The following is a 16,617-nucleotide window of genomic DNA, read 5'->3' as shown; positions in this document are numbered from 1 at the left end:
ACATAATGATGTATTACAATATGTGATTATAATTCAATGTATCATCATGACTCCCTATGAAAAGGCCTGATCGGTGCGATTTGAAATTCAAAACATGAGATCCAAAAATAAAAGTGAAATTACTGATTTAAAAAACATAGAATTTGATAAACTGATCCGCAGAAGTAGAAATACTTGTATTACATATGCTAAAAGTTGAATTGGCTACTGTTTCCTATGCTATGTATACATGTGGCAGCATATCATTTGAATAAACGCTCAACTGAACCTCATGTGTGTTTTTGACAGTGACAAACATCCTGGTATTTTACAGTTTTATACTTATTTGTATATTTCTACACCATGCAGGTATGTCACGTTATTTACACAGTGGAGTGAGCTACTGTCTGTGATATTTTCTGTGTCACAAGAGGGAGCAGTGCCCTCAGAGATCTCCCTCTGGCTAATGATTGAAGGAGTTTCTCTGGATGTCGGCATAGGCGTCATTTGTGCTGTTACTGAGTTTTAGGTAGTAGCAAAATCTTGAATAGCAACACCATTTTTCACGCTAATAAACATTTATATCTGGCTCTTCAGGGCTCTGAAGTGAAGTCTACTTCTTGCGCCAAATCCATCAATCAGTCAAATCAAAGTGTATTTAATTAACCCCAATTTTTTCTTGTGTTTATTTATTCCTGTATTTATTTCAACATTTATTTATTTAAAAAAAAAATCACATTTATTTATTCTTGTATTTTGTTATTCCTCTATGTATTCCTCTATTTATTCCTATGCATTTATTCATTTTGTACTTATTTCATGTTCTGTCTTCCAAACTCGTTGTGTTCATAAAGGTACAAATTCACTCAAAAACACATCACAGCAAGACAGAATAGGCGTTCTTTGTTTTAAATACACATTGGTGGTCCAGAAGTCTAGTTTTTCATGCAGATGCTCAGGGTTCAACACACAGGGGAGGTTCATACTGTCTTCTGCTAGCTATGCTATGTTAAATCTGGATAAATAGTCCCCACCACTTTTTCTAACAAAGTGACACCCGATGTCTGCATGTGTTTTGTGTTTAAGAAATAGCATCATTCATAAACTGATTAACAGCATGAAGTTTATCCAACTAGATTTTAATGTGACATCCAGTTCAGCGATGCAACACACCAAAAATGACACATAACAACCTTTTATTTAGTTAAAAAAAACTATTTCTCAAACAAAAACTACTGAGACAGGGTCTCTTAGTAACATACAGTAACTTACATCTGGCAGTACAGTTAGCGGGTTTATTGAGTATTTATACATGACTTCTGGACTGAACATTGAAATCATCACCTCTGCACATTAAACAGAATAATGCTGCCATCTGCTGGCCCTGCTCTGTAATGAGGTGCTACAAAGTTTTGAGAGTTTGCCCACAAATTACATGATTTTTATGATGGGCTACAATATTTTTGGTTACTCAATTAAGCCTTGCCATTGCCAATTTTACTCATGGTTATTATCCAAATCCTGCAAAAGCATGTAGTGCCTTGTATACTTGTGTGTGTGTCCCTGTGTGTTTTTGCCGCAGGAGGCCATTATTAAGTATAAGCGTTTTTGGCAGCACAGTTTGTTCCTTGGAGTCGGTGAAATGTGTTGTGCAACAGTCTGTGAAATGATAAATGTTCCCCACAAGGACCAGGAAGATGAGCCCCCGATAGAAAAGGTCAGCAGGGGGTTATCAGTGGACATGAACACACACACAAACTTACCCGTCACCTGTCCTTGTTAAACATTAGCACTGTTCTTCAGCTGGTAGATGAAGGAAGGTTAACTATTATATAGTTGTCTAAGATCCACACACACACACACACACACACACACACACACACACACACACACACACACACACACACACACACACACACACACACACACACACACACACACACACACACACACACACACACACACACACACACACACACACACACACACACACACACACACACACACACACACACACACACACACACACACACACACACACACACACACACACAAAGACAGGGCTGTGTAACCCTCCACCCAGCTTCATCTATCTACTCCCATGAAGGCTCTTCTCTCAGGTTCAAAGCTGTGGGGAGTGTTTGACTACCCTGACAGCTGCCTCTCCGCCAGGGTGTTGAATAATCATCGCTGGGCTTATTGGATGGTTATGGCTTCTCAAATGTCCTGTCCTTCTGCCAGATAGTCATCTATATTACCTTTTACTGGAGCACAGTGCAATATAATGGCATTTCAGAAGGGCGATGTTAAACCCCTTTAAATATATTGCATTTCTGCGTACATAAACATTGCACTTGAATGCAATTTGTAATGTGTTGTTTATTTGTACAAAGCCAGATGCAAAAGCTTTGGTCCACTGAATAAATAGTTATGTGCTGCCTTACCCAAACCTGTTTATGCGTTTCCAACACTGCTCTGCTCTCAATTACCTCCAGTGTGTATACAAACCCTGCGGGGGCAGACCAGCTGATTAACTGAGATTATTTTACAAAGTCAGGAATTTAAAAGCAACCTGCTTTTTCAGGTTTTTTTTGTTCTCTCTCTCTCTCTCTCTCTCTCTCTCTCTCTCTCTCTCTCTCTCTCTCTCTCTCTCTCTCTCTCTCTCTCTCTCTCTCTCTCTCTCTCTCTCTCTCTCTCTCGTATAAGAAACATTACAGAGCTTTTTAAGGTTTATTGTGTCACTACTTGAATTTAGCCAGTGAAAGTAATTTTGGAATATTATGAAAGGGGCCCTATTATGCTTTTCAGATTACATAATTGTATTGTTTGCCTCTACTGTGACCTGTTTTTATGCTTAAATGTTTAAAAAGTGCTTTTTTTGTCTCATACTGCCTGTGCTGCAGCACCTCTTTCACCCTCTGTCTGAAACCAGAGCCAAGTCTCCTCTGATTGGTTAGCTGGCGTGCTCTGTTCAGATTGGTCCAGTGCTTAAAGACGTCACGTCCCTTTCACGTATGATGTGTTGGTGCGCAAGCCAATGGAAGTGCAAGTGTTACATAGTGATGTCATGTTAGGTAAGTAAACAAAGGAGTCCAATGGAAGCGTCTCAGGCAGGGGGGAGTGTGCGGGAGAGATTGTCTGGAGGGAACTTTGGAATTTTAGCGTTTGCAGACCATTTACATGCATTAAAACCTATATAACACACTACAGGAAAGGGAACCCCAAAGAGCATAAGCATAAGTTTTTAAAGAAGCTCTTTTAGGTAGAGACCGCTGCTGTTCCATCTTTCTATGAAATCACTTGATGATCATGGGGATTGTATTTGGAATGGACAGACATCCATCTCTTTGTCATTTTGAATTACAACCATAATCCAAATAGGATTCTTTTGTGGAAAAAGTTCTGTTAGGGTTCTTATTGTTCCAGTAAGACTGATTTGCGTCATGGGACCTCTTTGTCTCTCCCCATTTTCAGTAATGTTGGATCTTCTTCTTCCTTTCCTAGAAATACAGCCTCAGCCTCTCTGTTTATTTTGTAAATGATGCTCTCGTATATCTATTCGTTTGATATCCTGTTCTTAGGTCTTTGGGGTACGGGAGATCATGGGCCTCCGTTTTTCATCTGCCTTGTTTACAATCTTTCCATGACATTGTCATTTCCCGATTTTTCTTGTTTTAATTTAAAAGAATATCCTGGTATTCATTCACAGCCTTGGCTCTGCAAATGGGAGACATTGTTTGGTTATTTTCATATATAAAACAACTTTACCCAGAATCACTGACTCTACAATCAAGGCATTTGTTAAGTTAAAGATTGTCTTGACGGACTGTATGAATAACCATAATCGGAGTTGAAAACCAAAATTAAAGGAGAATGTACCATGTATAATATTTCATGTGGCTCTTGCACATGGTTTAATTTGAAAACAATTTTTCCAATTAACATTTTTGTGTTTCATTGTTCAGACTGACATTAACAGAATCCATCTGTCTGAAGATGGTTCCCAGACTCAAATGCACACATTTGCAAAAGAAAATATTTTTTAACAGGTTTTCTTATCCCAGAGGAGTTATCTTATCGCATTAAGTTCAGGTTTATCAAGCTTTTCTGACAAGGGAGAGTTGCATAAGTTGGCCAGTGTGAGACTGTGTCATTCACTTTAGTCCTTTGCTTAAAAAAACATTGGTCAGGATTCATCTCACGCACATAAACAGCAGGCCTGGTTGTGAGCAATATTATGAAACAGCTAAGATATACCAGAGTGATCTCTAACTCATTTCCAGTGTTGACTGCTCACACAGATGTAGGACACAAAACAGAGGAGTAACAGTAGTAACAACAAACCAGAAGGGTTCATTTAATTATTTTACAGACTTGCACTATAGCCATATCAACAGAAAATGTATTGTGTCAATCCTGAGGAAATGCCCACAACACTATGCTGATGTATAAAGTGGAAATTCACAGTTTTATTGAAGGAAAAGTGTAATTCCAGAAAAATATGCATGAATGCATGAATACAGACTTATATATTTTTTATTATTTTTACGTTCACATTGTCTCTCTGCATGTCGTCACCAGGAAAACAAACACACAAATCAGTAAACGGCGGTCAGTGTGAACTTTCAAACATCCTCAGGACTTTATACATTGCTGCATCTTTCGCAGTTTCCCACAAGCTGTTCCCTCACGATGATTGTTTTCATTCCTTTAGATGTGTAATTGAACAAAATATTACCTTATTTTAATACATTTTACGAGAAATCCTGCACAGTTCTTGACCTGTCTGCTGTGTCCTCCTTTCATTGCCTTCCAGATAAGTGCCGGCTTCCTGTGTTGCTGTGCCAGTCTTCCAGGCAAGCAGCCACAGGGTCCCAGACCACTCTGCCAATTAGACTGCACACACGCAACCACATGAAGCAGAGAGAGAGGCCTGGAAAGTAAAACATGATTGTTTTGTTCTTGATTCCTTCCACCAGCGTCACCTAAAAAGATTGTGTTACATTTGCATGCCATGCTATATTTGCATACACCCAATCACTCAACACAAAAAGGTACACTATGGAGACTCAAAAGGTATGTCTGTCTCACTATCCTGAGTAAATAGCTTATTTTGTGTCTATTTAGAGGGAGGCTTTCTGTGTGCTTCAAATCTGGATTCCATGTGTATTATTTTGTGTTATGGTTGGAGAAAATCCAACTTCTTATGCACATAGAAGATCAGAATCAATACAGAAACGCTGTTAATGACAGCCCTGTGGATGTAGTGAACACAGACAGCAGACAGTGGCAGAACTAGATTCTGGATGGCAGTTATGGAAGCCTGCCAAAAAGTGGAGGATGTACTACATACAAGTTGCTAAAAGAAACTTGACTTAATATCAGGTTATCACACGTTTATCATAGGATCTTAGTTGTGTGTAATGCTGATAAAGTGTCAAAGCACATGATATTAACACAGTAAACATTCACAGAAGCAGGGATCATTTCTCTCACGCACATATGCACACACATACTCATCTCCTGTACGCTAATGCAAGTAGTTAAGGCAATGTTACCACAGGGATTTACATGGTATGTATCTCCTATCTGTCAGTTTTTGTTTTTTGCACTAGCAGAGAACCAAAATGTCTCTTCAGGGTTATTGTCAGGGCTAAAAGGTGGCTGTCAGTCACTGCTGCTGTCAAAGAAAATTCCACTTCCATCACCTTCTAATGTCAGTTTCAAACATAACGTCAGTGAAAGCTATACTTGTCTTCATTCCTTGAAACGATCTTATCTTTGGCCTGGTTGTACCGAGGTGGCATCCTTTGTATTGCCACGTTCTCATAACGTAATTCATCCCATTGACCCCTCCAGATCTGGCCTATAAACGCCCACTTTTCCGACCCTCACCCCTCCTCCCACAGCAAACCTTGACTCATGCACCCCAGGGGCCACCCAATGTGAAAAGGCAGACACCCCACCCCCACATTTACTCGCCCATGACCCCCTAAGACCACAACAGGAACCACATTCTTTCCTTTGTGGCTGGTCTTTCATCCTTCTCCATGGCCGGGGCACCCGAAATAACCTGCAAGGAGTATTGTGTGGCAAAAAAACTGGCCTTTTGTTCGGGCCGTGCCACGACGAGATGATAAAGTAAACACAGCACCCTCCATCCTCCTCACTTTCTTTCTGTGTCTCCACATGTCTCTGTCTGTTTGTGTTAATGCCCTTCAGTGTGGGAGTGACAGGTAAAGCTGACCTAATGCATATAGTTTCATCAAGGAAATGCCCTGAAGAAATCATGATATGATGTGCTCATAGGTGCTTAACGAGTAGTACATCTTTATCCTGTGAACACAAGTTGAAACTGAGATAATTGTTTGCATTAAACACACCTAGTTTCAGCGTTTTTCTTAGCAGTTTGCACATGGATATAGCATTCCCTTCAAGGAGGAGTGCTGCAACAGATGTTGTGCTTTAGGGATAATATAGGCTAACTCTGGTAGCGATTTAAAATGTCAGGCACAGTATATACAGCTGCCCCTCCTGTTGACCCAGAGGCAGCAGCAGCAGCAGCAGTCAGGCAGAGTGAGACAGGATTTGACAAGACAGTTTGAGGTGTGGTGTGTTTATCTTTTAGTTAGGCTTCCTTCATTAAACACGTACTTCCAGCATTACAGATAACCCCTTGGAATTGTGGTAAACATCGCCCTGTTTGTGCACTCGGTATGCATGTATAAGGGCGTGCCCTTTAAAGTACCGGTATGTTTAAGGGAATACGCTGATTTGCTTTATGGCTGAGAGATAGATAAGGAGCTCAATACCGCTCTCACTTAAATGTGAAACAACAGTCTGGTTAGTTTAGTTTGCGGACCTTTTGGAAAGAAGGTGAAACAGCTGGTTCTGTCCAAAGACAACAAAGTCCATTCACCAGACCCTCTCTAAAACATGCCAATTTCCCATTTACAGGCATATTCTAGACATTGTTATGGATTTATATAATATTTGTGCTTCTAAAATAGGCCATTGGATCAGACATCCTTATTGTGTTTCCTATGATCAGGTTTTAGTTGGACTAACACAGTTTGCATGAGTCAAACAAGTTTCCTCTATCATGTGAGTTAGAAAGAGATCTCTGCATTTGTATTAAACACAACCAATAGTGGGGAAAAAAACAGGGGGGTGGGGGAGGCAGCCGGACAGATGGAAGGCAGAAACCTTACACCAATTTGTGGATGAGGGGGGAAGGACCTTTCTGACATGTTTAAAGTTAAAATACTTCAATCAACTGTGTTTCAAAATGGTGTCTGTCAATCCCTACTGCATTTATCAAGAGAACAAATTTAGGATTTCCTTGATGAGATTTCTGATCGTCAAATGACAGTTTGAAATAAGCACTCTGCAGGGAAACTTCACAAAAGAAGAAAGAGTGCACTGTTTGTTTTGCATGTCAGCTCACTCCCTTTTTCACAAACCCACAATTTCCATGTAAGACAGCTGAGAGATTTCCCCTGACTGACACTCTCTGTTGGACAAACACCTTCAGTAATCCTGAGGGCTTTATGCCAGTAACAAGACGGTCTTCAGGTTATTCCAAGCAAAACATAGAGCGCAGTGTTTCGCAGCAGGCCTACAAGGAAAGTAAAAGTCATTTACAAAAATAAGCTGTGTCACAAGCCTGGAGTCCATCCAACAAGGATCATAGATAGAATGAAAAAAAAACTCAGAAACCTTTTTTTTTGTACTACCTTCAAAAAGTACCACGTTTGTTTATCTGTAGATTCACTATGGTAACTTTTAAGCCAAGCACTAATCAATATTTCCATACTAACAATGGCTCAAGTGACTGTAATATGAAAAGTGTCGTTCTGACCCGTATACATTTGACCCTGGCGTAACATTTTGCCTAAACTAAACGGGGCATTTTAGAGTCTTCCAGCTGATTGTTTTTGTTCAACTTCTTTTGTATAAGCCTCACTGCTCTCATCAACCTTGTTTTCAATTGCAGCAGGCTGATGTTTTTTAGCAAAAATGCTCTGATAAACTCACTTCACACTACATGCCAGTACAAAAAAGTAAACAGACAAAGTGAGATGGTGGACATAGTGAAGCATTTAGCAGCTTAAAAGACAAATATTTATCTAAGGAGTTGGTGGAGACCAAAAACATAGCTAAACGGAGAGAATATATTGGACTAACATATATTAGGGTTACAAAAATATAATCTTTACTGAACGCTGATGGCGCTACTTTATGCTAACTCGCCCCATAACAATTTTGAAATGTGATATTATATCAATGCTTTGTTAACAGCCTGTTGTATAGATTAGAGCAGGTATTAAGTGGCTTACGTTTAGTAAACTGATTGGGGACAAACAACACCACCATCCTGTGCTGTAGTTATTTTTGCTGCCTCTATCTATACATCAACCAATGTGCAGTTCTGACAGCTCACATCCTTACAGGATCACTTTACCTCAGCGTCTGTTTCAATGATTGGCGGCCCTCCAAAAACTGATGCACTGGAGGAATTATTCTGCCTCACGTCCTGAACATGTAATCATCTGAATAGGAGGAAGCTTTCAGTAAATATTTACATGTAGCTAAATTGCACATATGTACAGATCAGAAAGCAGATAATCTGTACCGGTATACTCTGTTGTTGAACATCCAGTGGAGTCTTCCTTTATGCCATAATGGCTGCAGTTTTGTAACTAGTGAGGCCGTGGGGAGAGCAAAGCACAGACAGGCCATATGACACAGATCTGAAAACACTTAGTGGCCGGGTTTAGCAGCTGGAAACACCACTATAGCTTCCATGGTATGCACCAAGGGAAGATAAAATGGAGTGAATAAAATGAAAGAAAAGAAGAGAAAATGGCTTTAAATGAAACCTCCTTTCTCTGCAGGGAGCCTCTGTGTCTGCCCAGGGCTGTAGATGGCTCCATATGGGCTTAGATTGGTGAATATGTTTACCATTATTCCCCCATGGAGGATATTGGAGAACAGGAAAGCAAAATTGGATAATCTCTACACGTCCACAAAGGTCAAGCAGAACGTCTGGGATTGTTGAGAGACAATTATGCCACATTTTAGGAGTGGACCACTTATGTTAAACTAACACAAGGTTCCCTTTGATGCTGAAAAAGCTTTGCTCTGCAGATTTTCTCAATCAACACTGAGGACGTCCTTTGTCCTGTCACTAAAGTTACAACGAAAGAAAGAAGAGAGGTTAGTGGGAAACAGAAAGAGGCAATAGTGAGTAATGCTGAAAAAAGAAACCCGAGCCTAAAGCTCATAAAGCTCCTTCCTCCTGCTTTCCTGACACCCAATCAATCTGTCCCTGACGCCTGTTCCCTGCACAGGTCCACCCACGGACACGGGCCTTTTCACATGGTACCATTTTGTTCTGTGCAGGTTATGTAACTTTCTCCTGTTTTAAAAAGGGCCAATTTCATAAACTGTGATACGCTAACAACAACTTTTATTGTTAACAGTGTTCACAGTACAGGACGTCAGTGTGGTTTTACTTCAGAGCGAATAACTAATATAGATAATTTACTAGACAGCCGTGTATCGCTGCTCCAATTTAGCTGTCATATCTTCAAAAGCAGTTCAGCTCATGATTATTGCTTGAGATTTATTATGATTTCATAAGTAAATGTTAACAGGCTTTCAAGCTTTGCAAAAATATCTCCCTTCTAATTGCTTGTAGCTTGTAGCTTGCTTTAGCTTCAGACACATGAGAAGAAGCAGCTTCACACATTGTGTTTAACTGTTAGCCATTAGCCTATGGTTTATAGGCTATTTCAAATCTTTTATGAATATTGGAAATTGAAATCCAGGTTTAAATGTGATGAGGATTATGTAATAGAGTATACATATGCCTATTGTAGCCAATTCAATAAAAGTATTTTTCCCTTCTCAAATTGATTTGCTTGAATACCTACTGTATAGTCTTTGGAAACACCAACAAATGTAAACATACCCAGTTATTCACATGCAAAAAAGACAACATATTTTTTAGGTGTAATTTTGTGTAACAGAAAAAACTATCTTTTGATTTCCTTTCCTGTCAATCATCTCATGACCCCTTCAGAGTAATCTCGTGAGCTCTGATCAGCAATCTCTGTCCCGCTGTTCTTGTACAAGTTTACACTGATGTGTGTCATATAGCCTTCAAAGAAAGTCCTCTTGGTGTCGGTGTGTCTGGAACCAGCTTTTGTTTCCTGCATGTGTTTTTTGTCTCAGTGTCTGGCAGTGCTACCAGTAAACGAGCGGGTGACTTGCATCTCACGCCTCGTGCCAAGATATGTTTTTCCTGCTGACTATTTCTTCTCTCCTCCTCCACATTTATTTCTCCGGTCTGCCCATGTTTTCCTCTTTCATGTCTTTGTTTGTTTACATTCACAGTGGATGGAAATCACAGACTTCAGGAGGATGCAGCCAGGAACAAGGCCATTCTCTCCTTTTCTTCCCCTATTTTCCTTTGCTGAAATGCAGGCGGTCGGGCCTATTTGGGGTTTCCAAACTAGCGTCTGTGTTGGGGGTCTCTGGAGAGTAACGCTGCCATAATAGCCGGGTGGAGTGGGCTGTTAAGCGCAGGGGAGGGAAAATGAATAGCATGCTATGGGGCTTTCCAAACCCAAACTCCTTACAAGGCCTTTGTAGACTACAATGTGCAGAACACGTATTTACCCCAGCTTACAAACCATCCAGCCTGTGATGAAGCCCCAAGGCTGAAAAAGGTTTTGTGGCTTTCTCACACTCTCAAAAAAAAACGGTGGTTAAGCTTGTAACATTGTAAATCAAAAATCTTGACTGTTTGTGTTACATTACTGCACTCTTTGATTCAACTCTCCCTTATATTTCACAACTCATCCTCTCCCTGTTTCCTCATTTTCTCAAAGAGAGCAGTGTACTGAGAGTGTGCATATGTGTGTACAAATACATGGCGACATGATGGAGTGCCTGTGGTATGCATGGCACTGCCAGTGCATGTGCAATTGTGTATGTGTGTGCATGTGTGTGTGCCTCACTCTTCTAAGCAGCCTGTTGATTCTCTTGCAGAGAAGTCCTCCACAGTACGGCTGTAAATCTTAGAGGCGAGGAAGTCGAGCTGTCGCTGGTGCTCAAATTGATCAGCTTCCCTCTGAGTGGACTTTGCTCCCTAACCTTGGGAAAGAACTGCCTCGTGCTTCAGAGAGGACGGTTCATCAACAGAGACCCCCCCATCTGCTCCCTCTTCGGACTTCCCTCCCATCCTTTTATCTCTCATGATAAGTGTATGTCAAAGTAAGGTAAGGGCAATAAAAAGAGGCAAGGAGATGAGGAAACGTCCAAATCAGCGATAGCCTTGAGGTGCATCACCTGACTCACCAGTTGGGACGATACACAAACATTCAGTGACTCCTACTCAGACGACCGCATTGTTTGATGGCTGAAAGGCTTGCACAGACTGCACACAAACAGGGCGCACACTTGGAAAGCACAAACTATGCAAACATGGGAAGAGGCCTTTCTTTTTTGTCACAGACATGCAAACCTACAGGGAGGCAGAAATAACACCAGCCCATCTTTTTATTTCCCAGACAGTGTTATTGTCCTCTCTGGTCTTTTCTCATTTACTCATATCTCTATGATGGCACGCTGTACATTATAAAGGCATCCAGCATACACACTTTATCGCTCTGCTTTTACACAATGGCCGACTTTGCTTGTATGCGTCATTGATACTGAGGTTGTCAGGGGAAGTGAAAACATCAGACAGTTGAGTCTTACAAAGAAAGTTAAAGACTACAGACGAATGAATGCATACATACAGTAAGCCGTGTCTCTTTGTCAGTTACAGGTGTAACCTTTCACTCTATCTGTAGAAGAAGACATTTAAAATACACCCTACATTGAGCCTTAAGGGCTTTGGTTGGCAGAGAAAAGTAAAATGGCACACAATGTACTACTTCTGCAGAGATAATGGCTACTGATGCTTTACCAAGGATGTTCTAAGCACTCTAATTTCCCCTCTTCCCAGCTGGATCAAACAGGACTATCTGTGCCCATCCTTGACGGAGACCCACACCAAAGCAACAACACTGGCTCACACAGATTAGTAATCTGTCCGTCCTCGGTGGGAACCTGAAACACTGAAATCAGCAGCATCACAAATATCTTCCCCCACAGGATTTGAGGGCAGTCCAAGATCCTGTTTGCTTGTCCTCCCCTCAGATTTTGGGAAACCAAATGAAAACATTCATCAAACCAAATCCATTCATCACGCAGAAACAGCTACCTAATGAGCACTTTGCTGAATAAAATATGGGAGTTGTTATAATTGTCTTACAGGAAAAAGGGATAGGTGGTTTAGATCAAAGAATGATGCAACATATATTTTAAGCTGTAGTATCAAGTCCAAATCAGTTTTGCATGACACATTTCACCAGTTCTCATACTCTCACCAAATATACAGTTAATGTTTTCTGGAAGGATTTACTAAAAACACCTATTTATGAGAAGAACTTTCAAGCTTGCTATGTACGGAAATATTTAATTAAAGGGAAAAGACTCCAAGGCCTTTGGAGCACATTTAATCCTATTTAAACTTCTAGCTACTTTGCTACTAGCTGTGTTTATTCTAGGATCAGTCATAAACCTACCAACCAGTTTATCCAGGGACCTAATTTGAACTTAATTACCATTTTCATGTTCATTTGCTGTCTGCCCAGCAGCTAATGTCTGCGGTGATAACATCGGCGTCAGCTGCCGGCTCGTTTGTCGATGTTTACAGATGTGTGACCGCACTGTGTGCACCCACAGGACGGAGCTGGAGTGGATAGGATGGACATCAGAGTCATTATTCTCACTCTGATTGTGTAATGTACACCACACACACATCTATAGAGCTGTAGTCCATTTAAAGTGTTTTGTGTGTGTGTGGTGCTGCATCTGATGAACCCACTTCTAAATAGCTGTTGTTTTGTTTGTAATGTTTGCTTTCATCTTTTCGTACACTGTATCATTATATGTTTTTACTGTGTTGTTTAATAATTTGATTAAGATTCCTGAAAGTCTTTTATTTCAGTACTCCCCTGCCAGAAAAATAATGTACCAATGAGAACTTCAAAGGCAGGATTTTTAAAAATGCTGGCAAAAATAAACTTTTCTTTGACGGGTTTGGTTCACACATGGTCTATGCTGGTACATACTTCCTTCATTAAAACAACAGAGCCTTAGACTCTAGAATCCAAGAACCACAAAAGCTCTCTTCTTCCCCTGCCTACTAAATGACAACAAAGAAGGTCATCCGTTTGAAGTCTCTCTGAAGAAGATGGATAGTGTAAATGGTGTCTGAGACTAGGAGCAGAGACAAGTTCATTCTGGGTTTAAGAGACAAACAACATCTGTGACAGTAAAGCTTCAGGAAGCACATGTATGCAAAATATTTGCAACTGTAACTTTTACCCATCAGTTCTTTGTAATCATAATCCCATTCCACCATTTGCACCCAATTGTGATTCATTTTAGTTTTTGTAATTCACCTCAAATTAGAGTTCAAAGTCCGTCTAAGAACAGGTGTGGGTTGTACAGGTGAAAGGTCACATGGTTAAGTCTTAAAATGTGATAATAGCCAGGCGCCTGCCATGTCTTGAGTTTTATAATGACAACCACCATTTAGATTTTTTTGAATCCACTAAAACCAATAACAACCAATGTCCAAATAACAAACTAAATTATGTATGAACTTAAAATGGTTTGGCCTATTGAAAGCTAATTACTGTTTTGAGTTTAAATCTTCATGATTGATAGTATTTATTTGAATAAGCTTTCTGATAAGACCGTCAGCTAAGTGACATGTAATGGAATTATTGAACACCATGATCATGAAAACTGGTGTTTGTAATACACATTTAGCATATTACTTAAAATAAATAGAATTATCTTACACATGCATGCAAACAACTTGTGTTGAACAGAATGCTGTTGTCAAACTAGGGGTCACGTCACATCCATTATCACCCCAGGTGGTAGTTGCACCAATTCAGCCTCGATTAGCCATGACCAAGGCAAGACTCCTGCAAAGACAACCCCCCACCACCAGTTTTAAAACCAAGGTCAAAGGTAAGCAGGCCGGCTGCAGCTGTGAGGGCTGCTTTCTGAAACTGGCTCCTGAGCAGCGGCTGATTTCAGTTTGATTATAGCTTAAGTGTCCTGACTAAACCCTGCCTGGAGCTGAAAACAAACTAGAAATTTAAGTTTGTACAGAAGTGAAAGAGATCTGTTTACTCTGCTTTTGTTTGATTAAAGGATTTAAAAAATACTCTTTGTTTATTGAACATTTATTGAAGCGGTTATTTGAGTTGCTGCAAACGAGGCTGTTGAGAGCCATTGTGTTTACTATTTGTTAACGGACAAACATGTCCCATAACAGCTCTGTTTTCTGTTTTCAATGAGGAAACATTCCTTATTTTCTGCAGATATTCACTAACTACATGCTTGATGTCCTGATCCATGAGCAGTAGCCGCTCTAAATTCGGACCACGAGAAAGGCAGCACTAGTCGACCCAGATGTGACTGCAGTGATGGATGGATGTGGACCAGCCGCTGCAACAACATGTCTATTTCAGTCTCCCATTGTTTGGCACTCAGTCATCACTGTGTATGTAACAAGTCAACAGGCAGTCTCCTGTGTGTGCTACCCTTTTGCCCACAAAAGAAAAAGGATTCATAGAAAAAAATAAAAGGGGGCATGTGTTTCCCCTCTCTCAGCACGTGTCCTTCCACCAAGTAAAACTGTCCCCCTCCCACTTTCCTCTCCCTCATTGTCTACAATACCCCCAGTTCACGTAAAGCACACAGAATGGTAAAAGTTTGACTGACATGGCACACATTTCCAAAATGGAATACATGCCTGGCAGCATGTGCAATGGCACTCCTTATTTATTGTAACAGTGTCAGTTGTTTGATTAACATTGGGTTTGAAAGAGTTGCTGTGAACACCGCAGAGCACATGAACACCAAACAATGTTGCCATCTGCTCCCCATAAACTGAGCAAGGTTTATCCGTTTGTTACAAAGTGGATTCAGGGTTTTTCCAGTGGATTTTATCTCATTCAAGTCAACAACATGTACTGTTCGGATGACCATCACTATCTCACTCTCTGTTCCTCTAACTGACAGCTGCGAATAAATATTGCTCTCCCTTTCTGTGGAGACATTTTGCCTCCTAAGTCTGGTTATGAATTGAAAACTAAACCCACAAAATGAGCATTTGTATATACATTTTTCACCTTGTAATCTTGAAGAGAACAATTATCCTAGCATCAATGATGACAGAAGAATCAGAAAATGAAAAGAAAGTCTTGAATTTCCCGAATCAAAAAATAATTTCGCAAAGCTTAACAAAGGCTTTGGCACACCTGTGGGTAAAGTATTCCTTAAATGATGTGGGAGGAGACATAGTAAATGACTAATCCATATTTCACGCTATTATATAAACATATTAACTTTAACTGTTATTGTTTTTTCAGCCTGTGAAGCCAATTGTAAAAGCCCTCATGAGGTTTCAACTCATTCAGTGATTCTGCAGGAAAAACTTCTCATGAAATATGAGCTTTTTCCTCCATCCCACAGGCAGCATAGTGGCTTTAACATATGTGACGTGCTTATGCAATGTCAGACTCAGGCTTGTACTACAGCGCATTCCAGGTACTCTGGGTGGCTGGCGTAAGACAAAACCAGTCATCACGGCGTGTTATGAAGATGTAAATCACACTGAAATGCAGAGGTGGAGGGCGGGTGCAGCATTCATGGGAACCATGGTGACAAAGTGTTGGGTTGCACCCTGTCACCTTTGAGTGGAGAAATAGTGGATGACATGTGACACTGCCGGCCACCTGTCTCACTACGATAGGTGTCTGCTAACACACCAACGTCCTAAGGAGTACACATGTAGAGACAGATACACGCAGCTGTCCAAGAGGAAGATTAAGTGGACAAAGATAAAGCACAAAGTGTTCCTTTGGTGAACCGGAGGATCAGTTCTCAATCCTGTTCGTCTCAATGGTCCTGAACAAACAAGTAGCGCCTTCATTCAGATGTATCCAACTCTCACTTGGTTTTTCAACCACTTCTCTTTTCTATCGTTTCCTGTTAACCATTATTCATGCATTTAAGTGCACAATTCTCCTTTTTGATTATTACACAGTACTTGTTTTTTCACATTTGGTTATTGTAGACATTGGTCCTTCCTTGTTCACACAAACTACCTGATAACAGATAATGTATGAATACTCTCATTTCCAGGCTTATTCTGATGATATGCATTTATGAAACAATGAGAATATCTTTGTAATATACTATGTTAGTTATTTACAATAAAAAACTAATGAGGTTGCTGTCATAAGCAGCAGCTGAGACGCAAATAGTGCAACGTATGCTAATCTTATGCAAGACAGATCCATATTTTGGATAAAAAGTGACCAATAGACATTAGCACTGACACAAAATGAACTGCATACATTTACCATGATCTTGCTTTTAAGAGTTATTATCTATTTTGGGACTGTTTTGTTTATGTACCCTTGTTTTCCTGCTCCTATTATACTCACGTACAGTATAAACTATGCCTTGTTTCCCCTGTTTGTCTGAAGTTGC

This window comes from Notothenia rossii, assembly GCF_949606895.1.
Source record: "Notothenia rossii genome assembly, chromosome: 6".
NCBI classification, from domain to species: Eukaryota; Metazoa; Chordata; class Actinopteri; order Perciformes; family Nototheniidae; genus Notothenia; species Notothenia rossii.
Note: the sequence above shows the minus strand (reverse complement) of the source record.